The sequence below is a fragment of the Cygnus olor genome, chromosome 21 (assembly GCF_009769625.2).
Source record: "Cygnus olor isolate bCygOlo1 chromosome 21, bCygOlo1.pri.v2, whole genome shotgun sequence".
Classification (NCBI taxonomy): domain Eukaryota; kingdom Metazoa; phylum Chordata; class Aves; order Anseriformes; family Anatidae; genus Cygnus; species Cygnus olor.
This window is the reverse complement of record NC_049189.1, coordinates 8,013,475-8,030,754: the sequence shown is the minus strand read 5'-3', so window position 1 is coordinate 8,030,754 and position 17,280 is coordinate 8,013,475. Positions and strand designations below refer to the sequence as shown.

At 54.7% G+C, this 17,280-nt stretch overlaps 1 protein-coding gene across 5 annotated transcripts in view; it reads right to left on the bottom strand.

Annotated features, from left to right (window-relative positions):
- The window catches only part of FBXO42 (F-box protein 42), a 49,287-nt gene that overhangs the window by 7,160 nt on the left and 24,847 nt on the right, over positions 1-17,280 (bottom strand). The gene's annotated exons all lie outside the window — the stretch shown is intronic.

Genomic DNA, 17,280 nt, shown 5'->3' with positions numbered 1-17,280 from the left:
AAAGTAGGTTTTGGTGCTGCTCTCAGGTGCTGCAGCTATGGCGGAAGAGGGGAATAAAGCTGTTTGGGAAACAATTGTTTTGCTAGTACAGGTACGCAGCATGGCCAGGACTGTACCCAACATCTCCTTAAAGACTGAGGTGCCAAGAGAGGGTCATGTTTGGTTACTTTTTGTTCCCAGCCAAATTCCAGACTTCCAGTTTTCCTGGCTGTGTGCAATTCATTAATCCACACCAGCAGGTTTCCAACCCAAGTATTTCCTTGGCAGAGCCTGAAAGTCGCTCTCCCAGGCTTGGCATGGCAAGCTGATTGCCAGAAAAGTTTCTACCTGACTTGGAGAGAATAAGCTGCCTGTCTGCGTATTCCCTTACCCGCCACTCTGCTTATCTGCCCAGGACATCACAAGACAGCACGGGGGCACGCAGCGGGTCGGTGCGTGGGTCTGTCTGCAGCAGGGACACCAGTGCGATGCAAAAAGTGCTGGTTTTAAACTGGGACAGGAGTTGGCCTTAAACAGACGGCTTGGCTAGAATCGTCCCCGTGCAGGTCGGGCTGGGGTCAGGCGGACAGCCCAGCGCCCTGCTCGGGAAGGCCTGGGCTGCCGGGCAGTGGGAAATGCCGCCTTCCTCCTGCTGCGACCTGAAGGGCAGCCCCTGCCTCAGACACCGAGATGGTTCCCAAAGGAGCCAACAACAACCATGTAAACAGCCCCAGGCAGAGGCTAGCCCTGGTTTTTCAGGAAGCTTGGCCTATTATTGGACGCTGTGCGGGTGTAAACGAAGGCAGAGTTTCGTTCTGCTAAGCAGGAAAAATCTCAATTTCACAAGCCAAAGGAAGAGCTGGCCTCTCGGAGCCTCTTCCTGCGCGGCGACCAGACGGCCGCGGCCTGCACAGGGCTTCAAAGGGGCAGGCACTGCAGGGCGGCGTCTGCCCCGGCTCCGGAGCGATGTCCTGGGGCCAGCCCTGAACTCTGCTCCACGGGTGGAGCGCGCAGAAACGGGGGAAATGTCGCGGCGCGAGGTGGCTCTCTGCAAGGTGGCTGTGCTGAATACCCGTCCTATAAAGGTGGCTTAACTGCACTGATCTTGTGTTCAGCTAGAAACGTGCACCAGAGCGGCTGAAACCCGGGGAAGGAATACTGGAGCATGAACACTGCTGCCTTATCTCTAAGGCACGCAGGAGCTGCTGGGTGCCGCTGCCAGCGAGCCCGGAGCTAACAGCAGCCTCGTGCGTACGCAGGCGATGCACAAAAGCGATGGCAGGATAAAGATGTTTGCAACGTGACCACGCACGGGCACCGACTGCACACAGAACTGCCCGAGCAGCTGTCGGAGGGCTCCAGTAAAACCCCGCTTAGCTTTGTAGCAACAGCGGACGCTGCTCAAACCCGAGGCTTGTAGCTTGAGGTTTAAAATGATACAAAAGCAGCTTTGGTAGAAGTTGGTGTCTGAGCACAGCTCCATTCCAACTCGCTGCCACCCTCCCACCAAGCCCAGGAAGGGCAGGAGCACCTCGAGGGGTGCAGCGGCACAGGGCAAGGAGGAGGAGGGGGAGGAGGAGGAGGAGGAGGGGGAGGAAGTGGTGGTGGCGGCAGAGGCGGCCGCAGCCTTTGTGACTTCAGGTCTCAAGTATGCGGAGCGCGGAGACAGGTACGGCACCAGCAACATCAAAGGGACACGGCTCCACTTCCCCGGGCCCCGCAGCCACTCGCTCAAAGTCCGAGCTTCAGAGGCCGGCCGGGCGGCGGTTCAAAGGCTGGCAGCAACGTATCCGACAGGAGGGCTTCCTCCCCTCGGGGCTGTCATGAACTGCTCCGAGCACTCTGCTAGTACACTTGCAAACGAAACGGCTCCTGTGCCTTGCCGTGGACCGAAGTACAGCAGCGCCTGCAGAAGGGCATCGCTTGCTAATTGCACCCGCTCCAACGGCCTCTTCGGTCGACGCTGCTGAGAGGCGCAGCGGGCTCTTCCCTGCTGAGCACAAAACGCGTTTCCAAGCTCCGCGCCCCGGTAACACCATCGAGCCCAGTATCAGATTATCTTTCCTTGGGGATAAAAATCCAGGCACGCAGAGGGTGCAGCACAATTAACTACTGAACACAGAGGGAACATCTCTCTACAGCTGACGCTGTTTATTCGGTGGAGATGAGGAGTTAAAAGCCAGTCGAGCTATTTTTTCCAGCTGATGGATTTTCCTGGCTCACAAAGCAGATACATACTTTTCAAAAACAAACAAACAAAAAAGATCTCTGGCTTCCGTGGACGTGTAGAAGAGAAACGCCAGCCTCTGATCGCTTCTGACACGAGCTCTGAACGCTACCTATTTATGATATGTCCTTATAAGCATTTTTTAAAGCCCATTTATTCAGCCCTCTAATGCCACTGGAGCAGCACGCGCAGAGATCAGCAGCCACAAAAGAAAAACCTCACTCCAGGGGCACGCTGACACGAATTTCCAGACCAGCCTTTTACCTAAGTCAGGCACAGCCCCGAGCAACCCCAAAAAGAGGGCACGCAACAAACATCAAGCGGAGCTTAAAAGACGAAAATAAAATGCAGGGAAATGCTGCTGGGTGCCTGATGTGACGGGACTGCGCAGATGAAAGAATTGGTTCAGAGCAGCATCAAATGGGGAAATACTGCAGGAGAGGAGACGGAGTGAAGCCAGGTGTTCGCACCAGCTCAGGGGTGAGGGTAAGACACGGAAGGAGCTCTCGGGTGGTACGAGGGAGATAAATTTTGTGGGAATTTTATTTGGGCAGACTCGGCTTCCTGGACAGATTAGAGAAGTGCTACCAACGATGGCTGGGGGCCGTAGCCGCCCGGCCTGACGGATTTCTCCAGCAGCCCTGGCTCCAGCAAGAGGATGCTCTTCTCGACGGGCTCCAGCGAGCCGACTGCAGTCATCCCGAGCTGATTCACTTTCCAAGCAGCGACGGGATAAACAAACACAGGCCCACAGCCCAGTTTCCAATTTCAAAGGGCAAGCTGAGAAATTAAAGCAAGCTCGTCCGGCAGCCAGGGCACTGCGCTGCGAAGGAAGCCAAGCCCCAGGTTCCAAAGCCACCCACGGCCCGCGCAGAAAGCCGGGAGCAGGCCCAGGGCAGGCTCGGGGGCTCGCAGCTGCCGCCCACACCAGCACCACGGGCAGCGCGGCCACAGCCACGGGAACGTGGAAAAACCCTCCTCTGGAAGCTGGCCTCGCCTCGCCAGCAAGCTGCATTTGTTCAACAAATTACATCCTATTACACGGCTGCACTTAATCTTGCAGGGACATTATCAGCGGAATGTATTACTCCCAGGGAAGGAGCCGGAGAGATGCTGGGCTCCAGCAGCCAGATACGGAAGGTGACCTCTGCCAGGAACCTGGCGTTTCCCAAGCTTTTTGCAGCTCTGCAAAGTCACGGTGTTTCCGCATAACGGCTGCAGCAGAACGAAACGCTGTGCAGGCTTTAGCTCCGAGGAGCTTGTGCTGTGCTTACAGAGAACTGCAAAGAATCGGTCACAAGCAAATTCCTCTCTAGAAGGGGAGAAGCAGAGGCCGCCCGGCTGCCAGGTCCCCGGCAGGAACGAGGGGCAGCGGGCTGGAAGGGCGCCTGCGCTCACTGCGCTCGCACCGCTCGGGCGTGCAGCTCCCTCGGGGAGCTCCTGCTCTCCCCGACGGCTTCTCAGGGTTGCAGCCTCCCGGCGGGCAGCGCTCGGTCTGGGTTCGCTAGCCCGGCTTTCAGGCCAGCAGACTTAAAGGAACCAAATGGTGAGCCCTAATCTGGAAACCTCATCCGCCCCCGGCGCGTTATCTACCGCGGCCGAGGCACAACCCCGACCACGCTCGTGCGGAGCGGCTTCGTCCTGCCGCCGGGAAGGTCGCGTTTTGCCTTGCTCAGCGTATCCTGAAACTTGTCTGACAGCATGAAATCCCCAAATCTTTCTCCCTCTATGGGAAGGGAAACCAGAGAAGGAAAAAAATCCCTTGGCTTCACAGTCCAGCCTGGATTTTTCCGTGGTAGTCGGCAGATCTGCCCGAAAGCTTTTCCCCCAGCGGTGTGCTGAGCGAGACAACGAGGAGCCTATGGGCAGAGGAGCAGCACCCCAGGCAATCCCAGCCTCAGCGCCACAACTGGGAGATGCCAACGGAGCACCCCGATGAGAAAAGGGGGCATCTCGGTGGCACACCTCACACTGGCTCTCTCCAGAAGTCAAACCACAGCACTCAGGACTCGCTGTAATGCAGCACTCAGCTGCCCCGGATCCAGCATCTGACATTCACCTGTTTTTGTCCTGAGACGTTCAAAATGAGGCACCGGGATTACAGACGTTTTCAAGACTGGCTTTGACTGGGGCTGCTAAACCTTAAAGCTTTTAAGAGCCAGGAAAGTATCATTTTCCCTTACCAAAGCCACATGTGACTTAATGTTCCCTCCAATCTGGGTTCAAAAAAAATTCCTTTCTTTTGCCAGGAAGCATTAAATGAGAAAAGAGATCTATGCCACAGAGAGGACTTCAGCTTTGCAGAGCTTTGTAGAGTTCGAGAAAAACTGAACAGGATCTGAGTCGCCTTCCCGACAGGCACAGCCTGCCTCAACCAAAGCCTCTGCAGGCACACGTCTGCTGCCTGCAGAGCGCTGCTCAGTTAGCGTGGGGGGAAGAAATCTGTGCACCTCTGCACAACGAGCGGAGGTTCCCTGCAAGAATATAAAGTTCAGGGTACAGAACCTACCCCCCCCTTGAGGCTTAGGGCAGCTGTCACACAGCAAAGTTTCGGCTGCGCTCTCGGTGTTGAATTCCCACCTGACACCAGCAAAGGCTCGGGGCGTTGAATTGAAGGTCCAGCGTCCCGCAGCCTTTCCCGGGCAGGCGGAAGTCAGAAAACCCCATCAGTCACCTCCAGGCTTTTGCAATGTCACAGTCATCTTTCTGGCCCGGAAATTCTCACGCAGCCCAACTTTAGTGTCCACAACGCTGTTTAAAAGGAGAGGCAGTGCCCTGTGAACCCTGTGCAACAGGATTACTGAGTCACCCTTTGCTAGCGTTAGTCAGAAACGTCCTTACACAGCAACAGCGGTGTTGGGCAAACGGCAACAAGATAAGGGTGCCAGAACGCCCTGGGGCTTTGCCCCTTATCTCTTAATGGCTGAAAACAAGGATGCAATTTCTGCACCGTGCAATTCCTGCTACAATTTCTGCACCGTGCCCAGCACACGATGGTGCAGGAGGGGTTTTGTTGGTGCCTATCCCGGCTGGGAACATTTCTCACGGCGCTGTCACCGGCGGCGTCACTCCCAGGTGCCGAGTGCTGCTCACGGTGAGGTCACCCCCATCCTCTTTGCAACCTCACCGGGTTTTGGGAAATGCAAAGCTGGCCGTGCCGTAAACGGTATTGCTGTTGCAAGCTCCCTTTCTCCCTAGGTGGGTGGAATCAGAATGACAACTAGCTATCCACCTCTCTCTGTTTTATTACGTGTTTTTCCCCCACCTCAGTGATACTGTACCCTGCAGACTTTCAAGTGATTTGAGTAACAGTCCGACATCCTACACAAAACAGCTCTGCTGCTAATTAAAGAGCTCAGCCGTCAAAGAGAGAAAGGGCTGATCAGCTCCTGCTACTCGTCTTCCCTCAAGGAGGCAAACGGAGGAATGGAAATTGCTGTATCAGACTACGATGTGGTAATAACAGAGTAATTGTAGGGAAGGGACTAAAGTATGTGTGGGTTTGCAGAGGAGCGTGCTCGGTCTGTGCTGAGCTCCACACTTTTCACTCAAGTCACGCTCCCAGTTAGCTCCCGTTCCATTGCCACAACAGGAGGGACATGGCAGGGCAATTTCAGAGGTCTGAGAACCCCTTCCAGCCCCACACAAAATTACTGGTGTTTCAGGAAACGGCTGCTGTGCAATTTGGTGAGGTTACAGCTACCAAGAGGCTAAAAAACCTCAACCAGCCCTCTCCTTTAAGGAGCATCCTGTGTGCACAGTCAGAAAAGCCTCCCCAAACAAGCACAAACAGCTCAGCGTCAGGAAGAGCCGGGCTATGCTCATTTCAGAACCGTGGCTGCAAAGAAAATGCAAGTACTTACTGAAAACCCGGCCCTTGGATCCTGACTTGCCTCTCCTCCGGTGTGCTGCACCCGGGCATGACCGCAGTGGGTAGGGAGAGAACGCACCTGCACAGTTACGGTGTGCCCACTGCAAGTCCCCAGACGACACACGAAACAGCGCTCAGTCCACCTCTTTGCATCTTCCTTTTCACCTGCTCGTCCCGTGCTTGCTGTCTCCCCAGTTTTTGTTTTCAGGCTGATCTCCAAAAGCCATCGGTGTCTGCATCGTGCTTTGTTCACACGAGGAGCGCGCTTTTCTCCCTTGTTCCAGTAATTCCAGCGCTTAATGCCAAACTTGTTAAATATTTCATGCAAGGAATAAATATTCACCTTTGGACTGCAGACAAGCATGATCTAGTGCTTTGTCATCCCACGTGCCTACCAGATTTAAGAAGAGATTTTTTAAAGCACGCATTTTTGTGAAAGATGTAGAATCGGGTTATGAGGCATGAGCATTTCGAGTTCTCTGTCTGAAAGCACCTCGTACCAGCGACTGTACACCCCAGAAAGTCGACATTGCGCGTTCAATCTCGAGTGTTACCTACGTGACCTCGTGGACGGGGCCATCAAGGCACAGGCACAGCAGCACAGCAGCTAGGAGCAGCCAAGCCTTGAGCCCAGCCGCGTGGGTGCCCTGCGAGGAGCTCTTGCCGATAGGTGTCAGCACAGCCTGCCCGAAGCCTCGCAGGCAGGACCTTCCCCGAGTCTCCTCCGAGCTCCTTCCCAGCCGACAGGACTTATTTACCTTGTCGTAAATCCATCCAGGTAGCAGGGCTTTGAAATAAAAGCCCCAAACGGAGCTGTGCCTGTTACCTAGGGGGGAGCAGAGCTGGGGAGAGGAAGGAAGAACCGCGTGCAGGACGAGCGGGGCGGCTGTGCCTGGCCGGAGGCTCTGCCACGGCCCCGAACCTCCTGCACCGCCTGCAAGGGCAGCGTCCCCGATTTCGGCACCAGCCTTCAGAAGGAGCAGGTTCAGGCTCTCAGCTTTCTTCCTGGGCAATGCTTTGTTTCTATCAGAAACAGCGCCGCTACGTGTGGCCAGTGCACCTGTCGGCATTTTTAAACCTCCTTTCCAGAAGAGAGAAGAAAACGAGATTTCACAAGTGCCTTGGCTGCTCTCACAGCCTCCCACCAGCTTTCAAACACCTTGGCTCAAGTCAACCACATTCGGGCGAGCAAACATCCCGCAGAAACGAAATTCTCTGCAGTTCTGTGAAGTCAAGAATCAGGAAAAGGTCCCCTGCACAGAAGCTGTCACAGCTTTTACCTAGTGTGTTAACATCCTGAATACCTGTGTAGCAAAAAAACTCTTCCAAAATCAGCCTTAACTTCTGCTTATGGAAATACCGGTTTGAAAAATTACAGGCCTGTGCTTTCGAGGCCATTAAAAAGCAAATCACTCTCCAAGCGCTCGCTTTCACAAGCGGTGGAATGAGTATTTCTAAATGGAGATTTATATGCAACATTTCAACAGCACTTGCTCGAAATTTCACCCAAATCTCAGACATATGAGGCACTCAGAAGCTCCCAAACTCGTTGGCAGCTACCGGGTGGCCAGCACCATTAACACGGCCTGCCTACCGATTTGTCTATATAAGGACTCCTAGCATCAGGAACCTATTTTTGCAGATCACGGTCGTCTTATTTACCAACAGGGCCACAAATAGTTTTCCCCGGTTTGGTACACCATGCTCGTCAGCAATATTTTCAGACGGCCCAGGGTCACACTCAAAATGAGAGCGTATAACCTGCGGTGCTGCAAAGGTCCCTGCGCGGGGCTACCTCTGGGCACTGCTCGGGGAAAACGGGGACCAGAGAGGCTAAAAATCCCCTGCACAGGCCCTGGAGGCTGATGAAGGAAGTAGTGGGAAAAATTCCTCTGCTCATGTCTGGAGGGATCTGCGCCCGGGGACCTCGTCTCAGAATCCAAATCCGACGAGGTTAAAGCAACAAGCTATTTTTCAAGCCTTTACGCCAGACCCGCGCCGACAGTCAGAACAGTCAGAACGCCGACAATGCCCTCAGAGGGGTCTGTTTTCTGGCCTGTGCTTCTGGGGAAAAAAACGAGCGAGTGCTCCCAGAGATAAAAGATAAGAAACTGAATACAAGGAAGGACCGAGGGAGGGAACGAGCAGACCGCCCGGTTCGGCTGTCCTCGCGGCACCGCGCGGCTCCCAGGGCATTGGGAGCGGCCTCGCTGCCCCGCGGGCAGTGTGTTGGAGGGGTCTGGGGGCTCCTTCCTCGTCTGCATCCACGTTTCAGTTAGCCAGGGGCGTGCAGATCAGCCAAGGACCAAAACAAAAGGGCTCCTCCCTGCAAAATGTTTCTAGAGGGTATCTTATTCCGGACACGAGCAAGAAGGGGGGGCAGCCAGCGAGCTACGGAGCGCAGCAGGGACGGGCAAGGAAAAACCATCTCCTGGAGGGCTCCTTGCTGGGGCACACCCAGGCGCTGCCAGGACTGCCTTGGCTGCAGCCTGCGGGGAGCCCCGGGCCCTCCACGTCTGAGATCTCAATGAAAGACCTGGCATATGACAGACTGAAACCTAGCCCTGTGCTCCACGGGGATGAGCAGATGCTTGGGATCTCCTCCACCTGACTCCACTTCTGCACCAGCACGCAGCTGCTCAGCCCTTCCCGTGCAGTTCAGGGCCTTCAAGTGAACCTCAAATCCCTGGGCCAGTCCTAAGGCGAGAGGAGAACCAGACTTGCTTACAACATCCATTTCCCTTTGAACCGCTTCTCTTCCATGCTCCTCCATCCCGTTTTCCCCCTGTGAAAGCCCCCAACCTGCAGAACACCATTTATTCCTACCACGTCAGGCCAAGCTGTCAGGGACAGGACAAGAGGGCCTCACAAGGGCAAAGCAGATTTCCCTGCAGAGCTGACACCGGAGGAGACGCGCTGACGGACGCAGGCTAGCTGTCACTCCGAGGAGCACGCTTCCCACGGCAGGGACTGCTTTCCCAAGCTGTGCACACAGACGGCAACTTGCTGAACGTCCAGCATTGGCAGGATGGATGCAGCACACGGAGAGCAGGAACAGGAAGGCAGAAACCGCCCGGCGTTCTGGCCTGCTGACGTAAAGCCAGCTTTATGCCGCGTGGTGAGGGTCTGATACCAGGGCGAGATCCGCCACGAGCGAGCTCAGCACCCCCTCGGGCAGAGGCAACGCCTGCACGGGCGACGCGAGCCAGCCCCGAGCCCTGGGCCCGTTCCCAGCTCCTTCAGAGCGCCTGCCTCCGGCACCGCATTCCTGCACCGCTGCACGCAACAACGATGGAGAAGCGACGGCAGCGGTGGCCCTGCGAACAAGACGAGGACGGGATCCTGATTGTAACTTCCAAACAGGCTCTGCCCCCCATCCTCAAGCCATAAGGTGGACGTAGGAAGGAGGTCATGGCGTGATTTCAAGAACTCCGCGGCAATTACGGTGTTGCTCCCGTAACCGCAGTGCACGGAAGCGCTCTGGGAACGCAGCCTGCGCACACTGATCAGATCCCAAAGGAGACGCAGGTGGGCCAGGGGCAGCCTGCAGCCAGGCGCCAGCAGGGATGGAGGGAGCGGGGTGCCCAGCGAGCTGGTGTTGGACACGGACCAGCACCAGCACCGAACGAAATCCCATCCCCTTCCCCGCGAGGGAGGTGGGGACAAGAAGCACAGCTGCTCTCACTCGAGCGCACGTTTTAGAGCTGCAGGTTAAAGCTCTGTTCTGAAACACGCTGCGTGAGCAGGTTTCCAGCTGCTCCCCCCCGTCTGTGCTGCAGCTGCGCGCATGCACAACGCTGGAGAAGAGGCGGCACAGGTATCTTCCTCTCTTAACCCTGGTACAGGTAGACCACACCCATTTCCCATTCTGCCGACCAACTACAGAGCCCAAGGCTTTGCCTCTGAAGCATTTATTTAACGACTGCTCTCCCAAAGCAGGCTCTTTCTGGTACACAGGCGGAACACACCCAAGAGCCCTACTAAATGCAGGGAAGGGGGCAGCAGGCTTTGGGCTCTTCCTGCCTGGTTCGGTGAATGCATGTGCACGACAGATCCCTGCAAAATTTCTCAGGAGAAAATGGATCAAAAATCCACTTTCAGACGTTAAACACAAACAGCGGAAGAGGCCGCGGGAATGGAGGACGGGGCCTGGCAAATCAAAGGGAGGACAGATGCGTGTCGTAAACCAAAACTCACGCAGATTAAGCATCTAATCACCGACGCAGAGTGATCCTACTGAACCTGAGCAGTGATGGATTAATGCTCTGGAAACCAGCCCTCCGCACACAAGCAATACTTTCCCAATGAGGCGGCAGCAGATGGATTTGTCACAGCTTTGGGGAAAAAAAAAAGAAAATCAACAAAAAGAACACTTCACCTGCCAGTTTTTCTCTTGGCCTTGAAACATTTCATATTTAATAACACAAGTTTCATTAGAGACGTTTTTCAAAACCGCCCAAGTGAAGAAAGAAACAAATTAGCATCCTGTCTGCCTCGCACAGACTAACCCAGGGACCAAGAGGCACCAAGAAATACCTGAGCTTCACGGAGCTGCAGCTTGGAGCTGGCCAAACGAGCTCTGGGCTTGCTCTCTGGAGGGGCAGCAATGAAGTTAAGCTCCACGTGCAAGGACGTTGAAGGGTGTAGCTTGCTGTTTTCAAACGCAGCAAACCCGTCTGCCTGCGCACTCCCTGCAACGATGCATTTTGCAACAGAAATTGCTGTAGATGTTGCCCAACTGCAGTTTTCACTCCCAAAGCCCCTGGGAGCAGCAGATGGCCGCATAACTACAGCGTGCTGCTCTTTGAAGCATTTCTGTGTGCACTGTCAGCCAGATTTCTCTTCAGAAGATGTACTTTGCCTCCTATTTCCAGGCTGCAGCGGAGCATTCTCCAAAGGCTCTCTGCCCCGGTGCTCCTCAGCACTCCCAGCCCGACAGACGAGCGCCTGCGCTCCCCTTTGCTGGTAAATCTGCGAGCCCAAAGAGGGAAAAAGCTCAATACATTTAATTGGAAAAAGCAGTTCCGAGCAACCTGTGCTGTGACAGTGCCCGTCCTGAAGGATGCCATGAACGTGACGAGTGCTGCAAATGGCAGCAGCGCCAGTGACTGTACCTGTACACAGGCATCGAAACGGTTACAAAGCTGAGAAGCTCGTGGTTCCATTTCAGAAGGGCAGTAATTAGCTACGAGATAAGCACGCTCCAGTCCCACAGTTGGCAGCACTGCAGACCCACCAAAATTAAAGCAGAATTTCCACTGGGGTCAAGGCTTTCCAGGCTGGAGGGCTCACACAGCATTCGGTTGCGGTGCCAAAGTCGGGAAGGACAGAGACTCGGGATAACGTGGAAAGTTTTAGTCTGCAAAGGCAGGAACAGGACCTATAACTAGTAAACCCAAAGGGGAATAAGGAAGAAACAAACCAGATCTGGAAAAGTCACCTGGACAAAGAGTCTTCCTCTTTTCCAGGCTGGGTTCAGTCCTACAACAGCACTCTTTATTCAGGTCTATCCCCTGCCATTTTCATCCAGAAAGACACTGCACATACGGCGAGGAATTTCCATGGGTTTCATTAACCTGCTCTACTTTGAAGCATTAGACACCTGAAGCCAGTAGCTGCAGTCATAATTAGAGACACTATTCTGTGCCAGGTATCAAATTTTCACTTCTTTTGATTCCCAGGAGGCCAGGAGCTATGACATGGCTTTAGTGTGCTCAAGGTGATCCCAAGTTTTTATTAAAAAGTTAGGTGTGCCTTCAATTAAAAAGGGCTGCTCAATGCTGCACTAGGTTTAGAAATGCACATGTACACAAAGATCATTTCGCAGCCTTCCCCTCGAGGGTATCTGGCTGTAAATGGAAGCAAGTTGGGCTAAATTTTGAAAGTTTATTTTCAAAATTGCCTCTCCTCGTTTCCTTCCTTGCACACATGGGAACGTGTTTGTTTTGCTCAGGAGCACCTCACAGGCTACGTTCTGGTGTCTCGGGACCAGCAGCAGCGCACGGACTGGGAGGCAGTGCTTTAGAGACTCCTGCACTGGTCAGATCAGGATGTTGCCCTCCCCCCCCCCCTTTTTTTTTTTCCCAAAGCAAGGACATGCCTTAGATTGTTCGCGGCGCTGATCCAAGGCAAGTCGTTCTGCAATGGGAACAGGAGCATCGCAACACAGGGTCAGAGCAGAGTATTTCAGTAACAAGCCTCAGCAGGGACCGCTACAGGAAAAAAAAGGTGCAGCGCAGTCAAGGACAGCGGCTGAACAATCCGCACGATCTCAGGAGATCCTCAGACACAGCGGCTTCTAAACCCATCCAGACATGAGACTGTTTCCATCGTTCAAACAACTGGTTGTTCTTCAGAAATGCCACTACTCCCTCGGACCGTCCCGCAGCCCTGAGCGCTACGTACACCGACGTGCAGGTTCAGGGGGCTGCTCCCGCCGTGCCTGCTGGCTTTTGGCTGCACCACCTCCCTGCGCCCCGTCCCGGGAGGGCCCAGGCCATCGCCGCGGGGGCCAGGCCGTCTCCGCTCAGCTCCACGAAGCACCCAGGAGGCCCCGAAAAAGGAAGCTCGCCCCGTATCAGCACCGGCGTTATGAAACTTCACCAAGTGTTTTGAAAACTTGCCGCTGTTTTCCAAAAGGAGATTACAAAAACAGGGCTTTCTGCTCGGGGCAAGGTTTTTGGACAGCCTCGTCAAGGGCAAAGCGCTCCGTTTGCGCTGCACGCAGCGGGCGGGCTCCTGGTGCTCTCATGCTGCAGCCAAGAGAGCCTCCCACCGCACCGGGACCACATCTGATACAGCCTCCTTGGACAGGTGACAGCAGTCTCTCCTCCCTCCTTTCGTCTGCTCCTTCTGTTGACACAACACCATCAAAGGCACCTTCCCCTCAGCTCACGAGGGGAAACCCGAGCTCCAAACTCTGCCTCGAAACACGGGCCAGAAACCGGCAGTGCTGAAGTGGTACGGGGGGGGGGCGCTGGGGAAAGAGCAGGGCTGGAGCAACAGATGCGGGAGAGGTTTTTGCACACTTACTGTGTCACATTAAGGCTACCCCAAACGCTTTCAGTACAGACTTGGTGCTGAAGCTGCCTGCTCGTTCGGGTTGGAGCAGCAAGAGGCGGGGAGGACGAACCAGTCGCTGCGCCCTGGCACTGCCAACGTCTGAAAACGAACGGAGAGCATCAGAGCGTCTACCCAACGAGCATCGCCTTCCAGCCTGTTTTGAGCCTGAAATCTTGAGAGAGATGAGAAGTGCTCCCATCTCCCCAGCAAAAGCTAAGGCGGCCTCGTTGCAGGGAGACAAAAGCACCAGGAAACGAGCGCTGGGAAGCTCTGCCCTCCTGCCGGAAGGGCGGACGCGGGCTGCTGCGTGGCAAGGCTCCGTGCAGCAAACAGGAAGAGCCGAGCCGCGAGTCTGCGGAGCTGCTCCGATAGCAGAGCAGTGGGAAACCACGTTGCTTGAGGGTGGGCACCGCGACTCCTGGGGCTCTCTCGCCTTCTCCTGCAGCTGGAGGGACGATGGCAGCAAAGAAGGGGATGGTGCTCGGCCCAGGGTGGCAACGGAGACCCAGCAGGGAGAATGCAGACTTCATGGTTTTGGCTAGCACTCCTCTCCCTGCGAAGACCCGGTCTTTGTGTTGTCATTCCTTATTTTATAAGCACAGTACAAGACCCTGATATTTAAAAAAAAAAAAAAAAAAAAAGCTTTCCACCTCTGCCCAGTTAGCCTCTGGGAGCACAGGCAAAGCTATTGGCGTTTTTCTCTCCGATTTGAAAAAGGTACTTCCCAGCTCGGTGCACGGCTCTGGCAGACAGAGGCCAAGTGCAGGGCTCCTGAGGAACACAACCCAACAAATACAGGAAGGGAGAAAGGCTGCAGGAACACACAGTTGCTTCAGGAGCCTGAAATAGCGCGGGCAAGCCAGAAAGACAGCTGCCTGGGGATACGGTCTCCATTCTGCCTATAAATTACCCACAGCGGCCCGAGGATGACATGAACGTGAAACACCGAGGGGACGATGACGTTGAAGGGCCTGGGTCAGCGCTGGTGGCTGAGGCAGCCTCTCCCAGGAGCTGCCACACGGATCTCGCAGCACAGAGATGGAAGGGATCCCAAGCAAGAGCGTTTCACGGACCTGCAAGGGAACAGGGCAAGTCTTCCCTGCCGCCAGCGCGGGGCTGAGCCCTGGGTTGGCCACCTCCACGTGCCAGCAGCCCTGTGCCAAAGCCCTCACCGCAGGAGTCCGCGCAGCTCCTGCACTGACCCATTGCGCCAGGGGTGTGAAGTCTCCATTTTAAGCAGCTTTTGGTTTCTTCCACGGCTGTTTCAGCTGCACGAGAACTCGTTTTCAGGGAGCACCAGAGGACTATCGACACCAAAGTCATCCTGCCTGTACCCTTGCTGCAAGAGCAGCGTGCTGTGGCTTGAGCTACAGAGGAGTTGAGACTAACCCTTGCCTCCAGCTGGATAAACAAACTCCAGCTTAAACCACCTCCAGTCCTCGATCAGGTTCGCCTCTGCGCAGAGGGGCCAAAAATCAAGGAAGAGCCTGGATTAACTACCCAAATAAAGGCAAAGAAAGCATCCCCGACGCTGGAGGAAAGCGCTCACGGAGAACAGCACCTGGGGGGCCCCTGACCCGAGGAGGACGCCGTGGCTGCCGTCGTGCACTCGCGAGTCAGCGCGAGACGGTGTCGCTGCCCTGCGTAGGAAACGCTGTGAGTTCCTGTGCACGCTCCAACTCCTCTGCAGCCGGGAATGATGAATCTTACATCCCGGCAGCGGGCGCTGAGGGCTCACGAGCACCTCTCCTCCGTGGCCGGGCAGCCCCTGCTGCACGTTTCTTGCCCTCGAGAGGCACACGCACAGCCCTCGGGCTGCAGCCGGCCTCGCCCCACATCCACGCACACCGCACCGAGGGCTGCGCTGCCTCTGCGCACCCTTGCGTGCCTGTCTCCATCGGTAACTCCCCTGCAGGGCTCCCACATATAAAGGCCATCCATTATCCCTCCCTACGCTCCCTCCTGCTCGAGCAGGATTTGCGTGTGGGAGTGAAGGAGGTGGCAAGTAACTCCGAGTGGCCAGAAGAGCTTGAGGGAGAGGAGTTTACAGGCATTCCCGCTCACGTTCCTAAAACAGAGATGCTGCTGCCCACCCGCCTTTGGAAAGCGTTACACCCCACCAGCAAAAAGCGCTACATAAAAGCTGGGCACTAACTCTCTTGTTCTGCTCCAGTCTAATAAGTAAAAAGTCAATGCCATTGTTTTAGATCTAAGCAAAAAGCACTTTGAAACCTCAAAAATTAGGGTTTTTTGAAGCAATTACCTACCTCCTCCGTCTCCGAGACTAAAGAAACATGGGCCAATTATTTCTTTGAAGGCTAAATATTTACTCCTGGGTTCAGTGCGGCAGCTCACGGTGGGGATGAATTACCCAGCTCTGATGTCATTTCATCTGATGCCCGCAAGTAAGAAAACCCAAATGAAAACAGCAGGTATGGAGAACAACAACAACAACAACAAGCTTTCTCCTGGCAAAGCCCCGAGAGGGGCAGGGACGAAGCTGCTCCAGCTCACTGCAGCCACGGCCCTGGGCAGGATCCAAGGCCTTTAGCACAGCCCCGGCGCCACGCTCCTGCCCCAGGGCTCCCTGGTTAAGGGCACAGGTCACCGTGCACGATGACACCTCTCCAAGCCACAAGTGGCCTGGTGGAGAAGCCACCGTCGCACCCCGGGGACAGACCTACCCCATGGAGCGCAGAGCCCGCGACCTGCAGCAACGGGGTGGGAATTCCTCCTCAACCTCCACGAGCAATTAGCTCGCACACACCCCGTGCTGGAGCAGGCGTTAATCAATCAACGTCAGCTCTTCTTTTAAGATCCCTCCTGCGTTATTTACATCTGACTCCAAGTTTCAAAGCTCTCTGCTTTTGCCCCCTCCAGCCACTATTCTTTCCCAGGCAGCGGGTGCCAACACTGGTTAGGGCACCAAAAAGGAGCTATGTGCAAGAAACCACCACCGGCACAAGCACGGGTGACTCATCTTCTCTGAAGACCGACGAACAAGAGCGCTCTCTGTTCGGTGAGACTGCCTGAAGTTTCAGTTGCGATCTGATCTTGCTCCGTGCGCTCATGACAGCATGCAGAAATATTTCCTCGGGGGATCTTCCCATGGGACTTAACTCTGACACATATTCCCACAGGACTTGTTCTTTTAACAGCGCTATTTGTTAGTAAGGCAGTGGGAATCCTACTTTGTGAAATACCAACGGAGTGACTGAGACGCAGAGCTGGGTGCCGGCGGCTGGGTTCATTAACGCGATGCGAGCGCTAGCTGCGAGTCATGCCCCACATTCAATCCGACGGAAGAACTCGCTGGGCTGCAAGAATAGTCGTCCTGGGTCAGACCAGAGGTCTGCACAGCCCAGTATCCTGTTTATGCTACCCATGGCCTCTCCTCCACCCTGAGCAGAGGGAGAGGAGCAGGCGAGCGCTGCGGCACGGAAGGAGGAAGAGCAAGAGCCAGTTTCCACAAGCATGCACTGTGGTTTATTTTCTTCCTCCATTTTAAGTCCGAGCCTGCTTAGTTCTCACCTGCAGACATAATACGCTGGACGTGCAGACTCAAAAATCAAATTGAAATGTTTAAAGCCTGTGTAGACTTATATCCCACCAACACCTCATACCAAGCACCAAGCTGTGCATTAACATTTTGAGTTACATCTGACCAGTTCTCCAGTAACACCAGTACGCAGGACGTCTTGATTTCACAGGACTTCATAGTAAAAAAGAATTGTTAGACAGGAAAACACATCTTTAAACAATGATTGAGTAATCTTCAATACTGGAGGCACAATACTTACAGCACATGAAGCAGGGGCAGAGGGACTCTGCACCCAAGCAGACAACTCAGCAAGGAACGCTTGATGGGTGCTGAGCTCCTTTTCCTTTTGTTCTTCCCTCTCTTCGTTAAATGTAAAGCTTTTGCCAAAATGGCCAGTTTTATACTCCCTCCCCCCCCGAGCTTCCCCCAATTCTTCTGCTTTTGTCAAAGTTATGTTAGTCAAATTCAGCAATATATGAAAAACATGCATCTTGTGTGTGACATTTGGAGTTCAAAGCCCGTGTGGGAAATCATTTGTGGCATTTTCCTGCTCCGCTCACAGCAGGACTGCAGGAACATACCTGTTTTCCCACGCTTTCC